Source organism: Carettochelys insculpta, chromosome 6 (genome assembly GCF_033958435.1).
Source record: "Carettochelys insculpta isolate YL-2023 chromosome 6, ASM3395843v1, whole genome shotgun sequence".
NCBI lineage: Eukaryota > Metazoa > Chordata > Testudines > Carettochelyidae > Carettochelys > Carettochelys insculpta.
This window is the reverse complement of record NC_134142.1, coordinates 97,221,505-97,239,853: the sequence shown is the minus strand read 5'-3', so window position 1 is coordinate 97,239,853 and position 18,349 is coordinate 97,221,505.

Sequence of the window (18,349 nt, the reverse complement as noted above, 5' to 3'; positions counted from 1 at the left end):
TACTTTCACACTAATGTTTAGGTCAAATCCAGTTGAATTTAAGCAACCCTGTTTCTACTACAGATTGCACCTAGTAAACGTGGAGAAAATATATTGTCAGTGAATTTATTCTGGAATTGCAGTAATGTAAGTAAATCTGGCCCTATAAAAATGACTCCCTGGGGCTACTCACATGAACAAGATGAGCAAAGTTTTATCCTCCCTGGTCAAACGTTCAGGTTCAACAGCCACGGATTCATTAGTGCTCCATTAACCCTAAAGTTAGTGCTCTACAGGGATAATCACAACTTTGACAGAATGTCTTTTTATGTATGAGACCAATATCAAATTAACAGTTCAAATTTGAGGAAGCAGCCTGCTTGCTACTTGAACCCACAGGGATCTGTTCCGGATAGAGGAACCAATCCACAAACTGCTTAGAACATTCAGAAGCCATTCATAGAAAAGCATTCTTAAAAATAAAATCCTTACACTAAGGCTTATGAAAGATGGTTAAGCTTACCTGCCACAGTGAAGCTTGCCAGGTTATACAGCACACCAGTAACTTTACTTTAGATGTCTTTTACAAAGTCCCTGTTTTTGAAAGGCATATTATTTTGGATTCTGTTTTGTAAATGGTAAGGAGCTGCTAACATTTTGGATTGGATGCTAGTTATTTAGAACTTTGTCTCAGTAATTAGAATTGGGAGTACTGAAATAGCCTCCCGACCGTCAGGTTGGTGCCAAGTGCTTGTCCGTTTGGTAACTGATTTATGTTCCAGGCACCAAGCATGTTTTGTTTTTTTTTACCCGTCTTTTGTGCAGGACAAAGGGAAGCGATCAGATACTTGTCAGTCCACAGCACACACAGCTGAGGAGTGGGATTAGCACATTAGTGTCTTCAGGAGAAGAGAGCCAACTACACAAGATTAAAGCACTGGCCAGCCTTATCCGCTCTTATCCTGTAATATGATGTGCTGTGCTGCAGGAAAGAATGTCAGTGAACAGTTTTAGCCAGTAGATGAGAGTTAAGGAGAATTATTACAAGGAGCCCGAAGAAGGGATGTAAGACAAAGCAAAAATAAATAAATAAAAAAATCAAAAGCTATATAAAGACATAAGAGCCTATGCAGAGATCATACCACATTATGCAGGATGATTACTAGTCCAAGTGGAGAGAGTGTTATACAAAAGATGGCTTCTGTTGTTAGAACACACAGGTACATTCTTTTAATTCACATAACCATTTGAGCTGTGAAACGCCTTGGAAGACTCTTGGCTCATAAAACCAGTGAAAAGATCACATAGATAACATAGGTTTGTGGTTTTTTCAGCATGGACACAATATAGAGGAAGTTCTTCATTTTTGGGCAACACATAATCCATAGTAATGGTGAACACATCCTGATCTTGAATTACTTGGCTGTGTTCTGGGGAAGAAGGAATCCTCAACCCTAGGCTCCGGACAGCCAATCCTTATGGCCTTAATGTTTCTCACTCCCTCCTAGGGAAAATCATAAGTGGATTTTGATAGCTGAGTGTCTCCACCAGCTCTTCCCACATCCAAAAGAGGGGGTGGGGAGCTTTCACACAGTACAGATCCATCCTGTATATTATATAGGATTCTAGTATCCAGCCCTCTCACCTCAGCCCCACACCCTTGTAGTACGTGGGTAGGATTTGCCTTTCAGTTAAAAGATTCAGGTATCATTCTATAGAAATGATGACTACTGCATGTTAACAATTGTCATTGTTTCCTATATCCCTCACAGGCCTTCACTTGCCACAGGACACAAGAGAACACGTGTGTGGGAGGTTGTTATGATGTGGAAACTGGTGTGTAGTCTCAGCAAAGTGGATGGCATGTGACGGTCTGGCTTTTTGGCTGAGAGATGTTGACTAGGGAAGCCAAACTGAACATACTTTTCACTTCACTGACATGAGAGAGACCAAAACTCTTCTGCCTCCAAAAAAGACGCAATATGTTGGCACACTGACCAGGTAATACTAATATTATTTAGCACTGATATATCATTTCACATTTTCAGAGTACTAGACACACCTGATTGAATAAGGCCCCAATTTAGGAAGATATCTAAGCACGTGTCTAACTTGAAGTATACGGGGTGGGTGTTACAATGAAATCAATGGGACTCTTTGGGAGTTTAAAGTTACCTTGCAGAATAGTGGCCTAAGTCTATGAATGTGTTACGTCAGCTATTGTTACTCCACTTAACAAATGGATAAACTGTTTGTAATTTATAGTATAATAGATTTAGTTTTATATATTGTAATTGTTAGGAGCATCTAACCAGAGCTGAAGATCTGAGAGTGATTTGCTGAGGATTTGCATCTGCTAGCTGGAACCAACTACTTTGCTTTAAAGCAAGCTGGGGAACCTTGAAGAGTAGAACATCTGCAGAACATCTGCCTGGCACTAGAGCACAGAACTGAAGATTTTAACAACCTGTTAAAAATAAACAATTAAAAAAAAAGAGACCAAAATCCCCAAAACAAATCGTGATACAGAGCCAGAGAGTTTAAGTTCCCGTGAGCAGCAATACCCAAGACCAGCACGGGAACCATCCCAGGTCACACATCAAGTCCGTGGCTAAGATGTGGAAGGGTAAGTTTCCATCCCTCTGCTCAGTTTACCAGACTACTCTGTGGTTCAGTTTTATACACATGCATGCATACACACTAGAAGACTTAACTGGCACTGCCTTGAGCCAAGGGCTGCCAGGGTGGTGGGGGCCATGTGGCCTGCCTGCTGGTTTCCCTCCAGGGCTGGCCTGAACTGGCACCCCACAGGCTTCCCACTAGCTTCTCTCCAGATTTGGCCCAGAGTGGGGCGGGGCTGTGCAGACCAGGAAGTCAGGGTAGGGAGTGGGGGGCTCAAACAGGGGGTTGGGAGGTGTAGGGGGCCTCAGGGCAGAGGGTGAAGGGTGCAGGATTCAGGGCAGAGGGCTTGGAGATCTGGAGGTGGCTTATTGGGGCGGTGGCTGCCTGCGGCTGTGCTGCTCCAGTGGCAGAGGCTCCCCAGAGCTGCCTGTGGAGATGTGGGCTGTACTGCCGCTCCAGGCTTCCCTCTTCATTTCCAGCACTGAGACTGAAAGGAAGTGGATTGGAGTGCTGCTGTGGGACATGGGGGCCAGGAGGGAAGTGGGGGAGCAGCAGTACCCAAGACCAGCACAGGAACCATACCTGTGGATAGTGCCTGGCAATAGTCAGAGCCCCTCACACAGTTGGCCTCTGTCTTACTGATACAGCCGCCCTCCAGTGGTCACTCTGCAGTATCGCTCTGCCTCTTAGCATCCCCTCCGCTTTCTGTGTTACGGAAAACAATCCTATTCCAGGCACATCACATTTTCCTAACACGACCAAATCCTGTCCTTGCTTTAAGTTAGGATAAGAGGAAACTGCGTAACAAATTTGGTAGATGTAGCTTTTAGCATTCAGGAGGAGTTCTTAAACAGACTCACAGACAGATGGACACCTACACGGATGTATAAACTCTCAAATATATAGTGTGTAAATTGCAGAGTATGGAATTGTTTGTTTTGTAATAATCAGAAATAGATTATGAAAAATGTAGCTCTAGTGGACCACATTCTCATTTAAGTAAGGCCAATAAAAGGGACTTAAAGTGGGCACAAATTACAGTTGTACTCATTTTAAGGCCATTGCAAGAATGGCATAGATCCAAATATTTCCACAGTAACTTTACAAACTGTGTGATGTTCCATTAATATTAAATGAAACCATTCACCCAGTATAAAGTTATGCACAGGTGTCAAGCTTTGCAGGATCAGGGCCTCAGTGTGCTAGATAATCAAACACAAAATATGCTGTTTTGCTAGTGTCTACACTTGTCTTCCAATGTTCTATAAATAATAAAATGCTACCATGGTAGCTTCTAATTTTCTATAAAGTTCAAATTCAGAAGCCAGATTGAATGAAACCCTACTGGTCTAATTCAGTCCTCAGATACTTGGCTGCAATGCCATTTGGAGCTGATAGGTCCTTTTATAGATGAAGCCAGAATTAGGCTTTATGAATGGAAGAGAGAAAAATGTTAGCTCTGCAAAAGGTCACCAAGGATTTGTAATCTTCAGTGCATTGATCTCTGTGGCTTGAGGCTCAATCGAGAAGCACCAACAGGCGCAATTGTCTCGTATGAGTTGTGAAGTGGTCTTGCAATAAAACTTCATGATCATGAGGCTAAAAGAAAGTGTTTAATAGCTGATACTATCTTTACTGGGGACCCCAAGACAAATTATAAGATTTGGTACTACCTACCCAGTGTACTGTAATCCAGATCTGCAATATAGTGCTGCGCTAAAAAAGGGAACTTTCTGATGGAACCCATGATTAACTAATAGATTGCAGCCCCCTGAAAACATCTAAAGCTTCAGCCAGACTTTGTTTTACTGTATTCTCATACTAACTTCCTGCATAAAAAGCCTTTAGATTTTCAGGCTATTCATTACATTTATTTCAGTAACAGCCAGATCTTATTATCTTGTGTAGTTATTGTTTGCAGTACTTTTATCTTCATTGTTTTTTAGATTTGCATTTTGGCTGGCAATCATCCTAAAGCCCTAAGGACATGTGGTTATGTTTGTAGTCTTCATTTTAATTTATGAAAGGTCTATAAAAGCACAATAATAATGCAGATGCTTTTGTGAGTGTTTTGCCATTTTGTTCTTTTTTTAGTGTTCAGTGGAACGTAAGTTGAGTTGTAACAGCAGGGAAATAAAATATGGGTTTAGTCCTACATTACTTGTACTCCCTAAACTCTAATTTCAATCAAGGAATAGAAAAATGGTCTCTGTCGTACATGACATGAAACAGTTCAGCTTGCATGGAGATCAAAGTTCATGCGTATGTCCTAAGGCAACTGAGATACATAAAACAAGTTCCTTTGGGTTGAGGAGAGAGTCCAAGTTCCAAAAAGTTAGGTGAATTTCCTGAAATAAGTAAAAATAGTGTCTGGCCTGTGTTGCTGCTGTGTGAAAATATGCAATAAATTCTAGTGGGGGTTATGCAGGAATATGACTGCATCTGATTTTAATAGCTTCCACTGAGTTGTTGTTCCCGTTTCCTATGGAAATTTAAGCAAGATTTCTTTTAGTATTTCTTTATGAATTTTCACTTCTTAACAGTATTTAACCATTTTTGTAAAGGTATTGAGATTCCAAATGCCCAGCAATATGGACATTTTATGCAAATAACACAATGCACATAATTAAATGTATATTGCCTCATTTGTATGTTTTCTCTTTTTACTTTCAATTTTTGACTTCTTTTTATTATTATTTTCTACTCCTCTGTTACTCTCTGTTGCTCTGATGCATAGGCAGGCAGGCTAGCAAAGTCTGTACAAATAAATTGTGTTACTATACATTAAAGTCCTGGAAATACTGAAGCAGAAATATAAGTTAAATACAATATTTTGGTTTATATTGTAATAAATTATTATTTGTTGGCCACCTGGTGGGGCATCATTTATTAGAATAAAGAAGAGGAAGAGGAGCCCAGATGTTCTGGTGGAAAAGGAGGGGACATGCTGTGTCTTGCCCAACCAAGGAAAACTCCATGTTAACTTCATTGATGTTACAAGCTCCCGATCATCTTTCGCATAGTGGAATCCCTGAGGGCCTGGATCTTTCAGGAGACTTCCTCATTTTCTCTCAAAATGTGTGTTTTAGGCCCAGCTCCCAGAGACACAGGGTTATTTCCATCTCTTGCCCTGTCATGGCTGATGGCCTGGTTGGTGCAACTCCCTTGGTAACTGTACTTTCTATGTGCACAAGGAAGGTGCTCTATCCCAACACACCTGAGAGGAAGTGGGCATGAGATGCTCTGCTCACACAGACTGCAGAAACCTTAGAGACATATAGGTTACAGCTACACTGGCCCATCCCTTCTGAAAGGGGCATGCAAGCGCAATAGATCGAAAATACAAACAAGGTGATGATTTGCATATTCAGCACCTCATTTGCATAATAATAACCAAGCACCCTTCTGGAAGAGCTGCTTTCGAAATGCAAAACAGCCATGTAGCTGGGGTACCTTTGAAAGGCAGCCCCCTCCTTTTCAAAAGTTCCAGTCTTCTTAACGTTTTTGAGGAAGGAGGTTGCTTTTAAAAGAGAGGCTTCCTTTCAAAGGAACCTCATCTACACGGCTGTTTTGGCTTTCAAAACCAGTATGTTCAGAATGGAAAGTGGCTGTCATTATGCAAATTGAACACTGAACATGTAAATCAGCACCTCATTTGCATTTTCAATTGGCCACGTTTGCATTCCCCTTTCAAAAGGGTCGGACAGTGTAAACGTGACTGTAGAGATGAAGCGTTTCTGTGGGTAAAGGCTAATTGTCCCAATTTCCTGTTTAAGGCTGTATTTCCCTTAGGAATCTGTGAGAAATACATGGGATCTAGAGCTTTCCAGGAACAGCAATGCCTCAATGGGTCCCAAGAGCAGGGAGCTGCTATGCTGAGAATATAGGGGCAAAGGACAGAAAGGAATGAAGGTAGAACCTACTCGTACTGGCTAAGGGATAGGTCCAAAAAAGTACCTTTTTCCATTTGTGCTTTGGCACTTTTATAGAACAACTTGTTGCACTGGTGATTTAAAGTGGGCAGTATCATTTGCCATTCTACAGCCTGTTTTCCTTTTAAACGTACTCAACATATGGGAGTGTCCCGCCAGGACAGTAAATTAACAGCACACTCAAGCTTGCACATGTGACTGTGTGTGACAGACACATGAAAACTTACACACTTCCCTTCCTGGAGTGCTTGCCTTATACAGGTTGTACCTGTAAGAACAGGGATTCTCTTGTCTGCAACGTCCAGGGTCATAGATGTCCCTGGACCTGAGAGCCCTACGCTGGACACAGTGGCAGCATGGCTGGGGTTGGTGCCAGGACCAGCATCTGTCTGTGGGGGTTGAAGCTGGTGGTAGCAGGGCTGTGCAGTTTCTCTCTGGAGTTTCCTTATTAAGTTTATTCTTTTAGGTAGAGCCTGTCCAGTTTGTCCAGTGTAAATTGCAGTGGGATATTTCCATCGTATATATGCCATCATGTGCCAGCAATGCCCCACTGCAAATTACATTGGTCAAACTGGACAGTCTCTACATAAATGGACACAAATCAGACATCAGGAATGGTAACATACAAAAACCTGTAGGAGAACACTTCAGTCTGCCTGGATGCTCAGTAACAGATTTAAAAGAAGCAGTCCCACAACAAAAAAACTTCATTAACAACCCAGTGAGAAACTGCAGGGCTGCAATTCATTTGCAAGTTTGACACCATCAACCAAGGACTGAACAGAGACTGAGAGTGGTTGGCCAATTACAAAAGCAGTTTCTCCGCTCTTGATGTTCACACCTCCACATTAGCAACTGATAATGGGCCACAGCTGAACTGACTTAATTTCTCCTCTCTTGATGTTCACAACTTCATATTAACTGCTGATAATGGGCCACATCCTCTGTGACGGAACAGATCTTGTCAACTCTGGCCCTCCCCTTGACTGAGACTCCCCATTTAAACCTGCTTCTGGAACCCCCCACTCATGCATCTCAGGAAGCGGGTCTTTGCCTATGAAAGCTTATGTTCCAAAATATCTGTTAATCTCTAAGGTGCCACAGGACTTCTTGTTGTTTTTGAAGATACAGACTAACTTGGCTACCCCTCTGATACTTGTATAAATGAACAAGTGTGAAAGCAGGGGAAGAGGAAATTTTACTTGCAGAACCTAAGTATTTTATGGTTGTATAACCTGTCCTGATCTTAGTAGCTATTCACTGCCTTTAATTCAGGGCAAATTGCTTAATTTAACCCTAGTAGCTAGCTATTAACTTTACTTCAGGAAAAGCTAACTGTTTCATATGTAGAAGTACATGTAGGTAGCTACACAGAAAAGCTACCCACATGGAAACCTGGTTGCATTATTACTGTCCCTGATTGTTGTGCACCATACTGTCTGCATTGAACTGCACTGTTATGGTGAATGGGTTTGACTTTTTGTGCCTTTATGGTCACAGATATATAAGTATTCAAGATAAATGTCTTTATAGAAAGCTTTCTGCTATGTCCACACGAAATCAGTAGTGCTGCTCTAAGCCAAATGGAGAGCGCTCTTCTGTTTTGTCTTAATAAACTCTGCTTTTGTGAGAAGTAGTAGCATGAAAAGCTCTCTCACTAATAGAGCACTGTCTGCTCTGGCGCTTAGGATAGTGCAGCTTACATAGCTCAGGGGTGTGGCTTATTCACATACCTGAGTGACAGCATTTCTATCACAATAATCTGTAGTGTAAGCATAGCTTCAGATACCATGCCATGCTCCACCTCAGCAAGTCTTTAAGGGCATTTTGTGGGTTAAAGCACTCTCCTGCCTCTGGGCCTTCAGACTTTTTTGAGCTAGCTTTGTTTTGCAGAGCAACAGCACAAAAGGATGGCATCAGGAGGCAGTTAGGTCAAGGAGTGCCTGCTTGTGTATGGGCAGCAGGCAGCTTATGTCTCAATCACTTGAGTGTCTCTGATGGACTATCCCACAGAACAGGAAAAAGTGAGCTTGTGGTCAGAATCCTTTAGGCTACTCTTGTTTTTAGGGCAGTGTGACCTAGTAGTTGGAGTAGACTGTGCTCCCCTCCTCCTGCCCAAGTCTCAGGCACTTAAGCAGGGTAGAGCAGAAAATCAATACTCTGGGTTGCTCAGGCCCACAGAGAGGGCCAAACTCAGCGTCTCAATAACCCAGGATTCTGACTCAAGTGAGTGGTAGACAATAGCAGGCCTCTAGGTCTAAGGTGGGGAGAAGCTACCACAATGGTAAGGGCTGGCAGCAGGGCATAGGGAGACTTAGGCCCACCCACTCCACCAAATCCCCCAGCTGGGTCAGGGGGGTGGAGGAGGAGAGGGTGGGCTCCCACTAAAACATGCTGATGGGTCTCCTGGTCCCATGACCAGAGTGATATCTATTTCTTCTGGGCTACTTCCTACCATTTCTCCAGTGATGGCCACGACAGCTCACTCCTTTCCTAGGTCTTTGCAGGCTTTCCAGTACCTGCCTGGGGCTTGGCATGTCTGATCTCAGTGAACAGGGGCCTTGGCAGTTCCACAGAAGTCACTCACATTATGCATCCATTCTCTTCAGTGATCAGCCCAAATGAGATGGGCTGCTTCCCTTTATACCCTATCTCCAGGCTGAGCATGCCCAGCAGGGATGGAAGGATGGGGCATTCTCAACCTGTAATGTACAGTTAACCTCTCCAGTGCCAGTGTGGGGTAGATACACACCATCAAAGAGTTTGGCCAGGCCCCCTTACCACACAATGTAAAAGTCTTAGACTACGAGTTCCCCAGCTATAGTGACTGAGGAGGAGGAAAAAAGGTTAAACTGTTAGATCTCTGTGGCCGTTTCTACACAGGCCACTTTCTCCAAAAGTGGCATGGTAATACACGGCCTGAAATATGCTAATGAGGCACACATGCAAATTCTCTACGTCTCATTAGCATACGGTCACGTGATTTGGAGTCTGGAAGACCATTCTTCCGGACTCCAAAACACCGTTTAGAAGTGTGGCCCCTGGGCATCGTCCGGAAGAAAGTCCTTCTTCCGGAGGCCCCTTCTTCCCAAAAATTTTCAGGAAGAAGGGGTGTCTGGAAGAAGGACTTCCTTCCAGAAGCTCCCCTGGGGCCATGCTTCTACATGGCGTTTTGGAGTCCAGAAGAACGGTCTTCCGGACTCCAAATCACGTGACCGTAGGCTAATGAGGTGTGGGGAATTTGCATTTGCACCTCATTAGCATATTTCGGGCCATGTATTACCATGCCACTTTCGGAGAAAGTGGCCTGTGTAGAAACTGCCTGTGAGTTCTGAGCAGGGCCAGCAGGGGCTTAAATAGAGCAATGGCACATTTAATGGGCTATGTCTACACTACAGCGATCTTTCGAAAGAAGTCCTTCTCGAAGAGCTCTTCCGAAAGAACTTCTTTCAAAAGAGCGTGTCTACATACAAAAAAAGCAGATCAGAAGAGTGATCTGCTCTTTTGCATCCACACAGCCCCTGCTCTTTCAAAAGAACAGGCCAGGGATCGAAAAATCAGGCATAATGAGGACTGTTCTTTCAAAAAAAGGGGCCTGCAGAGCATCTACACATGCTTGTTTTCAAGAGAAGGTGCTCTTCCTGATCCAGGAGCGGAAGAGGGCTTCCGGAAGAAGAGCTGTGTTCTTCTCATTTCAGCTCGAAAGAGCAGTTTGTGTGTAGATGGCTTTGCATGTTCTTTAGAAGAAGGGCCAGATTTTCCAAAAGAACCTGCTAGTGAAGGTGCAACCAGGAGGTTTCCTCAAGAAAGGGCCTGCCTGTGTGCTCTCTGTTGTCATCCCTATTGAAGGAATGTGTGAACATTTTGTAAATGAGCAAATTACATCAAGAAAAGGACTGATTCAATAATACAGATTGCATCTTCAAAAGGAAAATTGACCTTGTAAGCCTCAAATTCTTCTAATGCTCAGCAAAGGAGCAGAAATACATTTAGTATTGCTGTCTTATGCTAGAGTATCTTTGTTATACTTTGCACAAAGTGCCATTAGATCTGCAAGGAATCAACTGAAACATTTTCTCATAGGCTTTTAACTTGATGTACAAAATTTACCCATGTAGCTCTTTTGGAGTGGGTCATGTAAATTGATCTGTGTGCATAAAACACATAGCTCAGGTAAATACTTTGAAAGGTCTTTTGGAGTTTTGCCATTTATAATTTCTTCAGAAATATTGACTCCAGGCAGAATCCTGGCCAAAATGATTTTATTACTTCATATGTGTGTCTCCAAAATGTAATTTGGCCATTTGTTAGTGATATAAATATGTGTGAAAGGGAATGGGATGTCGAATACATTCACTGGATTTTTTTTAACGGTAAATAGCTGTGTAAGCAGCGGTAACTTTTTCATAGGTCCATACAAACTTTACAATGTTTTTATATGATGAGGTCTTTCAATATAATCAAAGTACAGTGAAACTTGCATTAAACAGTCCAGGGTATGAACAAAAATGTGCTCCCCAACAGAAATGTTCTTTAACTAAAGGTTTAAAAAAAATCCTTAGAGGGTAATTTAAAAAGGTCATTGTAGATGGGGAAGGTGCTGGTAAGAAGGCACCGTTGGTGCAGATTTCGTTGTATAGTTTAAAAGACAATTTGATCAAATACAATAAACCAGGAGAAAACAGTTTAGTCTGAATTTATGAGCAGGAGTTTTAACTTTGAAATTCCAATTCTTTATCAATTTAACTCAGAGTGGATTTCTTACACAAAGGCTATATCTGGAGGGGGGCAGAAGCAGCGGGGGAGAAGGATTTCTGTATTAAGAAGCTTTGTGTTATCAGGTGCTAAACATTTTCTGATGTCAGATGTGACACAATTGCTGGCTTCTCTGTTCATGAGTCTCTGGAACTTGCAAAGCTTTCAATTCTTGTGAAACAAATCCCCTTGGAAAAGTAAGAAAGAGAGAGAGAGAGAGAGAGAGAGAGAGAGAGGCACTGTTGATATGAAATAAGCCAAAGCAGTTTTGGAATTTATGCTCTGGTATATCAGCTTCAAAGGGAGTTTATAGCCACTGAGGAGGAAAATTGTTCCTTCTTAGGCAAGTTGGAAATACTGTTGCAGCTTTAAGGTATCTATGGTAAATATTTTTATTCATGTAGCTTGTCTATATCTTTTGAAATTCCTAGAAGCTTAAAGGCAGCTAATTGGGGGTTCCACTTATAAAACACTATGGCTTGATAAGCGTAGCGCTTGTCACAGCGGACTAGAGCATCTGCTACCTACTGTAATCACATCTAAATAATTTTTTCTTTTGAAAATGTTAAACACAGATTTTTGGCGCTGTTTCTCTGAATCTGTCTTTAGCTAGGTGATCACATGGCTCTTGTCATTGCAGTAGCTGAGCGCTGAGGTAACAATGGAAACTCTGGAATTCCTTGTTTTTTTAATGGCTACAGTTACACTGACCAGACCTGCCAGCAGCAATGTGCAAATGTGAGGTCTCGAAAATGCAAATGGACATTCATTTGCATGTTTGCTCACTGGCAGAGGCTGCTGCCGGCAGAAAAAAAGCAGTGTAAATGTGGTTCTGGTGGTGAACCGTCCCCCGTTGTCAGCAGCCTCTTATTCCTGGAAAAAATCAGGCATGACAGGCTGCCGACAAAGTGGGGTGGGGGTAGTGTTGCCAGCAGAACCACATTTACACAGATTTTCTTCTGCCTGCAGCAGCCTCTGCCTGTGAGTGAATATGCAAATTAGCATCTATTTGCATTTTGGGACCTCCCATTTGCATACTACTGCCAGCAGTTCTGGTCAGCCTAACCATAGCCAACATGTATGAAGCCAGCTAAACCTCAGTGTGTCTGCAGCTTTTACATCTACACCCAGCAAAGTTACGAACCAAATGATTCCCTTTTCTTTATGCGAACAGATGAGAACCTGAAGTTGTGTCTTTTAGCTAGGAGTGGGGTACAAGTTGGTAGCGCTAGAGGGTTGTTCTCTGCCTCCACTTTCCCAGCAGCTCTCCCTGGTGCTCTGTAGAGTTTTCCCTTCAGGATTAGGTGAGGGAGAAAGTGGGGATTAGGACAGGAGGAACAGCTGAACTCTACCAGATTGTCTCAGTGTAACAATTCTGCATGGGAAAACCAGTGTGACTTAAAATGATCTGAGTCAGCATTTGCTTGTGGGAGTGCCTCTGTATACCAACATGTACCCATCCTCCCATTTACTCATGGCAGCTGTGACCTCAGGCAGACTAGTTCTTTCAGAATGTTATGGTCAGGGGTCCCAGAGGAGGTGATAGCCCCAATGTGTGGTTTTCCTGGTGGGAAACTCAGCTAAGAAGATTGTTTCTAAAGCCTCTCTGCTCAGAGTATTTCTAGTCCTGACCATAGGTTATTCCGGGGTGGCCAACATTTTTGCATTGGGGCCCACATGACAATTGTTTACATGTTCTGGGGGTTGAACACAAAATAGTCCCAAACCCACCCCACCAATCTCCAGGCTTAACCCCTCTCAGCCCCAAACCTGCCCCATCCCCAGGATTGACTTGCCGCAGTCCCAAACTGCCAGGATTAACCCACCTCAGCCTGAAACCTGCACCCAAATCCCCAGGATTAACCTACCTCAGATGACGAGCTCTGCACGCTGCTCCTCAGCTGCCACCACTTCCCCCACTTCTTCGTGTGCCCTTCCACCCCTTGTCAGTAGGGCTGCACAGGTCTGGCAGGGACAGACTTGGATGCCCTTCCCCCCAGTTCCCCTGCTAACTTCCCCACCTACAGCGTGGGTGGCTCTCTGCTGTTCTGCGCTGAAACAATTGAACTAAATTTAATTGGTCAAGTGGTGAGATCCCTCCCGCCACCCTGCCAGGCATTAAAACAATTAAATTTAGTTCCATTATTTCAGTGTGACAGGGCAGGGAGCCACAAGTGGCTCCTTGAAAAGCCACATGAGGCTCCGGAGCTGCAGGTTGCCAGACCTTGCCCGAGTTTGACTATACCCCGCACCCCACATTCACTTTGACTGGCTTGGTTAAAATGTTGCCGCTGCCACAGGAAAAGGCTTCACAGTCTGGATAAAAAGGCTTCACGGGCCAGATTCTGGCTTGTGGGCCACATGTTGGACACCCCGGGGTTATTTCCACGTTTACACCCACGTTACTGGTTACCAGCCCAAAGCTCACTAAAGAAAATGTGGCTATGCCTACACAGCAGCATTATTTCAAAATAAGCTATTCTGGAAGAGATTTTCTGTAATAGTTTATTCTAAAATAGTGCATCTACACACAAAATACATTTCAAAATAGCACTCAGCTATTTTGAAATAGAGCATCCAGACAGAGCCTATTTCATGATAGAGCCATTGAACGCACTCTGGCTTATTTTGAAATAACCTCTATTCCTTTTCTACACAGGCAGTATTTCAAAATATCTCTTTTGAAATAGGCACCATTCCTCGTACAATGAGGTTTACCAAATTCGATATAACCCATCTGCTATTTCGAAATAGCCATTGTTTTACGTAGATGCTTGCAAAGTTATTTCGGAATATCAGCCATTATTTCAAAATAGCTTTGCTGTGTAGACGCACCTTGGGAGTCTCTCCTTCTACTTCATGAGGCTGTGGTTCAGATGACTTACATTTTAGTTCTTCTGCTATGCTTATGACCATGGTATCAAATCACAAGGCCTGTAGTGAGGTGCAGTGGCCTTCCCATGACTCAGAGGTGGAGGAGGCCTCTCAGAGACCTTCGCGGGCAAGCCCAGAACATTTGTGCCACGCCCACAGAGAGCAGCACCTGGGGCCAGAAGTACTAGGGGAGGGGCTCGAGGCTCATTAAAAGGATGGCCTCTGAACAGGGCAGAGGCCTCTGACTGGGCTCCTGGGAACCCAGGTCATACCACCAGGCCAACAAGAGCCACCAGCCAGCTGCCCTGACCAACCTGGGGGGCCACAGCCAAGCCTGCCATTAGCCAAGCGCCCAGACTTTCCTGATCTACTGGGGCCCTCAGGCTTGCAGCAAACCCCATGCCCCAAGGACCTGTCGGAGCCAGATAGCCTGCCCATGGCCAGCTACCCCGGGGGGCCCACACCGGCATGGGTCTGGAGTCCTGCCTGCCACCCAAAACGGCAAGGCCTTGGACCTGCTGGAGCGCACAGCCCTGCCCCAGGTATACTACCCAAACAATATGGAGATGCCTGACTGGCCGGACCCACCCACTGCTACTTACCCAGAGGAAACCCGCCTTCCAGAGCTGGCCAAACACTCCAAGTGGGACCAAACACCGATCAAGGTGGAGGCAGGAAGTGGCCCAGGAAATGCTCCACTTGAGCCCACGGTAGTGTGCTGCAGCCTGGATCCCCACTACCCAGCGCACGGTGAGAGCTGTCGCTAGGGCCCTGGGCCGGGACGCAGTGGAGTGGTAGGGCCTGCGTCCCCCTATTCCATCTCTGGAGAGGCAGCCCCTCACCTTTCCTGAGCCATGCCACTTTGGTGGCTATTTGTTTGCCTGTTATCCTGCCCTGAACCAGGGCCTGGGCACGTATGCTGCTGGGCAGCAGACCCATTAAAGGGGACAAAACCCCAGGGAGATGGCCATTGGCCCCAAGGCTGCACGCAGACTGGGGCAAGGTGCGGAGGCCCACACTGCCCAGAGGGGGTGCCCACCGTGGGCTGAGATGTGTACAAGCCCCAATAAGCACAATCTTTGCTCATACTCAGCTGGAGGTTATCTTGGTAGGGTTTTGGCTAGTAGGACTGCTTGTACCTATGTTTGGTACATACCTAAGCAACAAACCTAGCCAGTGAAAAGATGAATTGCCATTCTTTTTAATACACATAAAGCATTCATGGTTTGTTTCTTTGGGGTGGATAGGGCTGAGGAGTGCTCAGGTTACAGAGAAGGTCCAGTGACTCATTCTTTACCTTTGATTTGTATAGTCCTTTACTAAAACAAAACTGCTGCAGCTGGATGACATTTCTGTGACGGACCAAAGTGCCGGGAATGCAAATATAAGCTTAGCTTTGAGTTCATTTGTTTTTTCTAGCAGCATCTATGAACAATGCTATACCTCAGTCTGCAACACTGGCTTTTGCAAAGTTTGATTCAGAGAGGCATCCAAAAGCCCCAGTGCTAATCCATACTTTTTCCTTCTACAGCTCTTGCAAAACCAGGCTGTCACTGGAGACTTCCAGTACTTCCTCGTAAAGGTCTTGCTGGAAATACCACTATGGCAACCCCTTTTGCTATGATACTTCCATCTCATGCTAGCAGGGGAAGTCTGGAATAATAAACAATTAGATGAATTCTTTTTAATCTCAAAGACAGTTTGTGGTCTGGGTGAGATTTTGATACTGTTTATATTTTATCCAAACCAGTGCATTCCTTCCTAATTCAATATTCTTGACAGAATGAGTTTTTGTTGGCTAATTTGCATCCTGATGAGACATTAATGGGAAGAGGTAGGCAGTGACGGCAAGATACTGCACATACCTGGATCTGCGTGAAGTGAACATCAGACCCTTCTAATTTCATTTTTAAATGTTGCATTAATGTTGAATTCAAAACCTCCTTTTACCATGGTTCTCTGGCTGAAAAATTTAAAATGCTTTTCGCTTGATTCCAAGATTCCAAGTTATATAAATCTTTTGTCTCTTAGGAGGAAAACAAAAATGGGATGATTGCTGCCAAAGCTACATTTCAGTCTCTGCCATCTTATTATAATCAGCCATTGAAGACCTGCTTTTCTAGTTTATCAACTGGATTACTTACATCTTCATATTTCGGAAGTGTAACTAGAGGTATCCATCCTGTTCTCTGGTTTCCAAACGCACATATTAAAACAACAAAATAAGTCTATACCATATATCCAGCTGAACCCCAACTGCTCAATGCCTTTGGGAAAGAGTTAAAAAATAAAAAGATGCCCACTGCTGAAAAGTAAAAAAAAAAAAAAAAAAATAATCTCAGCTATGGGTGACAAAGGGGTAGAAGCAAGTTCCAAACAAAGGACCAATTGCAATGAACAGGATTAGGGCATAGAAGCAAGAGCTCTTTCTTACCATGGATTCCATATACTTTCAGTATATTTCAATATTTGTTATGGCTTTAATCAGCCTTATTTTTTAAAACAACACTAAAGGGTTATACGTATGCGTGTGTGTTTAATATTACTGATAATCTGCAGAAGCACAAATTACTCAGGTCTGTGAAGGAATTATTGGCACTGATCTCTTGGGAAAGTTGCAACACTGGAATTTAAAAAGAAAATTTTTGCAACTTATTTGAAAGTTTTCCATTTGTCATGAAGATTTATTTATCATTCTGTGACTGTGGTATAATTAAGCACACAAAGGCTTGGCAGTTTATAGCAGGGGCATATCCTTTTTGAAGGGCTAACAAGATGTTAACCCAAGGACATTGCAGTCCGAGATAGAACTCTAGAGGGTCATACATAAGTTCAGTATAATGGATATAAGTATACATTGTACCATTTCCAAAAAAGGTACATGACCAGACTATAAATATTGAATGTATGTCTCATTTGTTCAGTTATTAACATTATATGAAAAAACCCCATCATCCTACTTCAGTTTTAACCATTTTTTATAGTTGAATAAAATCAGTTGTGCCAGATTTATATTCCTAGCATTCATGGTCTAGAATTAAATGGAAATACATACGCCTAAAAAGAATCTTCAAGTTTTGTGGAAAATGACATCTGGACCTGCCCTCATGCTGGTTATGAAGGAGAGCTCTGTGTCACCTCGAAAACTTATCTCTGTTACCAACAGACGTTGGTCCAGTAAAATACATTATATCAATTCATCTTGTGTAAGGTATAAAACAGGTGGCTATCTGTTCTCTAATGAAGTGTTATTGCTAAAATAAACACTGTTTTAAAGCAAGGAACACACATCTTCATAGTAAAACTCAATTTCGTTTTACAATTAAGGAAAAGTGACATGGTCCCCAACCCTTCCCACACCAAGGTTTCTTTTATATATATTGAAAATATTTTAAAAGAATACAAAATTTTGTACTTAAACATATATTAATTAGTACACTTAAATATAGCTCAATTATATTTACAGTATGATGCAGATACTATTAAGTTTTAATGACAACTTCAGTGTTCCCCCCAAAACATAACATTATATAAATATACACAATAAATATTTGTTACACAAGGTGAGTAATAGAGAACAAGTCTACAGACATTAACTTACATTTGCACAAAAGTCTTTACTTTAACAAAGCAATAGGCCTGCTGACATGAATGAAATACTTTTGCCACAGAGCACGGCAAGACTTCAACTGAGTGAATTAAAAAAAATCTAATTTCAATCAACTAAAACTGCCAAACTTGGGATCACGTACGTGTTAGGCCTGGCATGTGACAGCCATGGACCTGTAATTAATTGCCTGGTTCATCTTAAAGAAATTATAAATATTAATACCTTAGGAGAATAATTTGTACCATGTTAATATACTTGCATAGACGATTCATTTGCTATTTCTGTCCCAAAAAGAGAATCTGTGGATTTTTCAAAATGTACCATTATTAAAGAAAAATAGAGGTCAGATTCTACAACCTCTACTCACTTTGTTTAATAAGCCAGTTCATGAGTAGACCCATTAATTTCAATTACTGAAAAGAAAGAGTGGCAGAATCTGAACATAGATCAAGGTACAGTATTTTTAAGAATTTACAACATATAGTCCTTATATCTGGCCTAACCCTGGCTGAGAGGTTTGACTGAATAAGGACAAACCCATAGATAATTTTGCAAGTTTACTATCTTTGTTTTCTTT